Source organism: Cherax quadricarinatus, chromosome 9 (genome assembly GCF_038502225.1).
Source record: "Cherax quadricarinatus isolate ZL_2023a chromosome 9, ASM3850222v1, whole genome shotgun sequence".
NCBI classification, from domain to species: Eukaryota; Metazoa; Arthropoda; class Malacostraca; order Decapoda; family Parastacidae; genus Cherax; species Cherax quadricarinatus.
In genome coordinates this window covers 36354630-36360968 of record NC_091300.1, presented here as the reverse complement: position 1 = coordinate 36360968, position 6339 = coordinate 36354630, and the positions used below count along the sequence as shown (strand labels likewise).

At 43.2% G+C, this 6339-nt stretch overlaps 1 protein-coding gene across 2 annotated transcripts in view; it reads left to right on the top strand.

Moving 5' to 3' along the window:
* Nucleotides 1–6339, top strand: part of Fur2 (furin-like protease 2) — a 1176928-nt gene that overhangs the window by 865254 nt on the left and 305335 nt on the right. The gene's annotated exons all lie outside the window — the stretch shown is intronic.

Genomic DNA, 6339 nt, shown 5'->3' with positions numbered 1-6339 from the left:
TAATCTAACCAGCCTTGGATATTAGTACATAAGCTCAAACCCCCACTTATCGGCCTTGAGATGAAATATTTGTAAATAGACTAATATTACCTTCTCCACTATGTACTTTGATATATATATATATATATATATATATATATATATATATATATATATATATATATATATATATATATATATATATATATATATATATATATGGCAAGACAGTGATGGAGTGAATGATGGTGAAAGTTTTTCTTTTTCGGGCCACCCTGCCTTGGTGGGAATCGGCCAGTGTGATAATAAAAAAAATATATATATAATCTGTTCATTGTTGTAAACTAAGTATGAATGTTATTTTGCGTCATATTTAAACCATGTTCTGTGAAGTGTAATGGTCTTAATCTTCATCTGATCTTCACCTGAACCCTGAATAGAGAGTGCAAGATTAATTAACATGTCAAGAACGGAATGTGATTATAGTAGTACTGTATAAAAGTGTCCTTGTTGGCAGGTGGATGACATGCTCGTGTAGGTACCCTTTTGTGGGACCCCTCGTGTAGGGACCCTCTTGTGGGACCCCTCGTGGTGGGACCCTCTTGTTGTCTTGCACGTACCTATCATAGTATAGCGAACTGTGCATGATAGCGAATCGGATATGGTAATATACTTCGAAAAACAGTGGTCAGTAAGTTGTACGAGCGCAGAGATCGATGAGCGCAGTTGTCTCCCTATTAGCAGACGGGGAATCGAGCCTCCACAGCTCCTTCCGTTGAATGAACCAATCGGGCTTGATACTTTACATAATAAATGATAATAATTAATTAACAATAAGAGTAATGAAGGAACGCTGAACTTTCCGTCACTGGAGGCCAGCACAAGCCTTACAGCTCCATCCTCAAACATCTTACTGCTTGGTGATTTCTATCTAAGGCATACAAAATGGAAGAATGTAGCGGATAATGTTATAGCAGAAATAGTCCCTGGAGGCAGCACAGATGAAAGGTCACACACACATGAGCTACTAAGTCTCTGCGATAAACACACCTTTAGCCAGCAGATAATGGAGCCAACAAGACTAGAAAACAGACTTGACCTTATCTTCACAAATAATGAGGACCTGGTAAGAGACATAACAATATCAAAAACAACCAATTCCGATCACAATCTAATCGAAGTCCAGACTTACATGCACAGGGATCCTGATCATCAAAATGCAGGTAACTGTGAAGGTGTCTTCACAAAATACAACTTCAGCAACAAGAACATCAACTGGGACCATGTAAACCATGTCTAAAACGAAACATGTTGGGAAGATATCTTAAATAACATGGATCCAAACCAGTGCCTTGAAAGGATCAACTTACTGGCAGCTGAAGCATGTTCTAGGCATATTCCCCTAAGAAAGAAGAAGAGCAGGAGTAAACTGGAGAGAGAAAGACACTCCCTCTACAGAAGACGAAAAATCACTGAGCTCCTCAGGGATGCTAGAATATCTGATACACGGAAGCGCTGACCAGGGAAGTGGAAACTATCGAACTTAAGTTAAAGGACTCTTACAGGAACCAGGAGAGACAAAAACAAGGCAAATGCCACATCTAGTATCGGGCCCTTACTCAGACAGGATGGGACTTACGCAGATGATAACAAGGAAATGAGTGAGATATGATATGGCCTTGGATGCACTGGAAGAAAAGCAGAATGCAGATGTAATATACACAGACTTTGCAAAAGCGTTTGACAAGTGCGATCATGGTGTAATAGCGCACAAAATAAGTGCTAAAGGAATAACTGGCAAAGTGGGAAAATGGATCTTCAACTTCCTAATCAATCGAACACAAAAAGTAGTGGTCAACAGAGTTAAATCGGAGGCTGCCATAGTGAAGAGTTCTGTTCCACTAAGGCCCCCATCCTGTTCCTCATCCTCATATCAGACAGAGATGTAATCCACAGCACCGTATCATCCTTTGCAGACGATACTAGGATTTGCATGAGGCTATCATCTATTGAGGACACGGTTAACTTCCAAGAAGATATAAACCAAGTTTTCCAATGGGCAAAGGAAAACAGTATGATGTTCAATGAGGACAAATTTTAGCTACTCCTTTATGGAAAACTGGAGGGGATAATAACTAGAACAGAGTATACTACAAACTCTGGCCATACAATAGAGCGGAAAAATAATGTAAGGGACCTGGGAGTAGTAATGTCTGAGGATCTCACTTTCAAGGATCACAACAGTGCACGATCACAAGTGCAAAGAAAATGAGAGGATGGATAATGAGAACGTTGAAAACGAGAGATGCCAAGCCAGTGATGATCCTTTTCAAATCGCTTGTTCTCTCTAGGCTGGAATACTGCTGTACATTAACATCTTCATTCAAAGCAGGTGAAATTGCAGATCTAAAGAGTGTACAGAGAACCTTCACTGCACGTATAAGTTCTGTCAAGCACCTGAACTACTGGGAACGCTTGGAAGCACTTGACTTGTACTCGTTGGAACGCAGGAGAGAGATATCATAATCTACACTTGGAAAATCCTAGAAGGAATGGTCCCGAATCTGCACACAGAAATCACTCCCTACGAAAGTAAAAGACTGAACAGGCGATGCAAAATATCCCCAATTAAAAGTAGGGGCGCCATTGGTACACTAAGACAAAACACCATAAGTGTCCGGGGCCCAAGACTGTTCAACAGCCTCCCACCAAGCTTAAAGGAAATTACCAATAGGCCCCTGGCTGCCTTCAAGAGGGAACTGGACAGATACGTAAAGTCAGTGCCAGATCAGCCGGCCTGTGGTTCGACGGACTACGTGCGGCCAGCAGTAACAGCCTGATTGATCAGGCCCTGATCCACCGGGAGGCCTGGTCGTGGACCGGGCCGCGGGGGCGTTGATCCCCAGAATAACCTCCAGGTAGACTCCAGGTAGTGGTGGCAGCTGCTTTGGTTCACCACAGTACCATCAGCTATCACAGCTTCGTGGTGGAGAAATAAACACATATGCAGTACAATGCGATCCTTTATTGACTACGTTTCAGCCACACAGTGGACTTTATCAAGTCACAAGTAGATCAATACCGCCATACTGCCAGCACCATTGACCAAGTCTTCTTATGACATAGACTCATGCCAAGATTTTTAGCCTGACGAATTGTGAAGCATATCTGTAGCGATACCAGCCTGTGAAGGATATATAGCGTGGCACACTGTGTATAGAGTTACATACGTCACACTGTAAACGTTACGTGCGTCACACTGTGTATAACGTTACATGCGTCACACTGTGTTTAGGGTTACATGTGTCACACTGTCTCAAAGTAACAACGTGAATACATTTTCCGGAACAGGAAAGATCGGAGAAGAGAATATGAATATGTGTTGGTACCATATTGTCTAAGCTGCTCACTGTCAGTATGTATGATCAGCTCTCCCGATGAAGTGGTCCAGCCAGAGCCTCGACTGGTGCTTGAGTGGTCCAGTCAGACCCTCGGCTAGTGCTGGAGTGGTCTAGTCAGACCCTCCAATGGTGCTGATATAAGAATAAGAACATAAAAAAGGAACACTGCAACAGGTCTACTGGCCCATGCGAGACAAGTCCAAGTCTCCTACCGGCAGGTCACATTCACTTAAGGAAGGAGCACGGCATCAGACCTAGTAGCACAAGCTAGTCAGGTCCAACTCACACCCACTCATGTATTTATCTAACCTGTTTTTAAATCTACAGAACGTTTTAGCTTCTTTGACGGTACTCGGGAGTTTGTTCCGCTCATCCATAACTCTGTTACCAAACCAGTGCTTTCCTATATCCTTCCTGAATCTGATTTTTTTCAGCTTAAAACCACTGTTGCGAGTCCTGTCTTGGATAGATATTTTTAGCACGCTATTTGCATCCCCTTTATTCCTGTTTTCCATTTATGCCCCTTAATCATATACTACCCCCTAATTCTACGCCTTTCACTGCTTTCAATAACTTACCTCCGATTCCAAACATTTGCAACATCTGCCACATTGCTTCCCTATCCACCCTGTCATACGCCTTTTCCAAAGCCATAAATACCACAAAAACCTCTTTACCCTTATCTAAATACTGTTCACCTATATGTTTCAATGTAAACACTTGGTCTACTCACCCTCCCTAAAGCATTTTTCATATGATATCCTACTCTCTGGCTTACTCTTAATTCTTTCAGTAATAACTCTACCATACACTTTACCAGGTATACTCAACAGACTTATTCCCCTATAATTTTTACATCCTCTTTTGTCCCCTTTGCCTTTATACAAAAGAACTATGCATGGTCTCTGCCAATCCCTAGGTACCTTACCCTCTTCAATACACTTATTAAATAAAAGCTCCAACCACTTCAAAACTATATCCCCACCTGCTTTTAACATTTCTATCTTTATTCCATCAATTCCAGCTGCTTTACCCCCTTTCATTCCACCCACGAACTTTTCCCACACCCGCAGATGGCTCTTCCTCACTCCTACAAGATGTTATTTCCTCCTTTCCCTATACACGAAATCACAGCTTCCCTATCTTCATCAACATTTAACAATTCCTCAAAATATTCCCTCCATCTTCCTGCTACCTCTAACTTTCCATTTATATATATATATATATATATATATATATATATATATATATATATATATATATATATATATATATATATCCCGTCACTGAAATCTTCCTGGTTGTGGTTAAGCTCATTACTTTCGAGGTGCTCCACAACTTTTGTGGAGCGCGCGCACACACACACACACACACACACACACACACACACACACACACACACACACACACACACACACACACACAAAAGAATTGTGTAGCACCCAGAAAGGAATGAGCTTAACCTCAACCAAGACGATTTCAGGGACTGGAAATCCTGTGTCACAAACCTACTGGAGTTCTATGACAGGGTGACAGCAGTAAGGCAAGAGAGAGAGCAGGGTGGGTAGAATGCGTTTTCTTGGACTGTAAGAAGGCATTTGACTTCTCAGTAGTAGTACCAGTTCCTAGTAACCAGTTACCAGTAACTAGTGTACCAGTAGATGACTCACTACCAACCGTCTCTGCGTGAATCACTGACTGTATTCATATTGCTGCTGACCATAGCAGGATTTCAAACACCCCCTCGCCCATAAGCACTCATGGGTCAGTCTAGTCAGGGAGCCAGAGAGAGGCAGGTCGGCTGTTGGCGCTTCACACACATTCCGTTATATTATACGTACTACCAGCCTACGTGAGTATTTTTACCCTATCCACGTTTTCGAAACCCACATGACAGACTGAGTTCCTCGCAAGAGATTAGTGTAAAAGCTGGAGGACCAGGCAGAGATAACAGGGAAGGTACTGCAATGGATCAGGGAATACTTGTCAGGAAGACAACAGCTAGTCATGGTAGGTGATGAGGTGTCAGAGTGGGCGCCTATGACGAGCGGAGTGCCACAGGGGTCAGTCCTAGGACCGGTGTTGTTTCTGGTATATGTGGACGACATGACGGAAGGAGTAGACTCCGAAGTGTCCCTGTTTGCAAATGATGTGAAGTTGATGAGAAGAATTCAATCAGACGAGGACCAAGCAGAACTAAAAAGAGATCTGGAGAGGCTGCAGGCCTGGTCCAGAAACTGGCTCCTGGAGGTCAACCCCACCAAGTGCAAAGTCATGATTAAGGAAGGGCAAAGAAGACTGCAGACGGAGTACAGTCTAGGCTGCCAGAGACTACAAACCTCACTCAAGGAAAAGGATCTTGGGGTGAGTACAACAACGGGCACATCTTCTGAGGCGCACTTCAACCAAATAACTGCTGCAGCATATGGGCGCCTGGCAAACCTAAGAACAGCTTTCCGACATCTCAATAAGGAATCGTTCAGGACCCTGCACACTGTGTACGTTAGGCCTATATTGGAGTATGCAGCAGCAGTTTGGAACCCACACCTAGCCAAGCACGTAAGGAAATTAGAGAAAGTGCAAAGGTTTGCAACAAGACTAGTCCTGGAGCTGAGGGGCATATCCTACGAGGAGAGGTTAAGAGAAATCGACCTGACGACACTGGAGAACAGTAGAGATAAGGGGGATATGATAATGGCATTAAATACTGAGAGGAATTGACAAGGTGGACAGAGACAGGATGTTGCAGAGATGGGACACAGCAACAAGGGGTCACTGTTGGACGTTGAAGACTCGGATGAATCACAGGGATGTTAGGAAGTATTTCTTCAGTCACAGAGTTGTCAGGAAGTGGAATTGTCTGGGAGGTGATGTAGTGGAGGCAGGATCCATACATAGCTTTAAGAAGAGGTATGATGAAGCTCATGGAGCAGGAAGAGTGACCTAGTAGCGGCCAGTG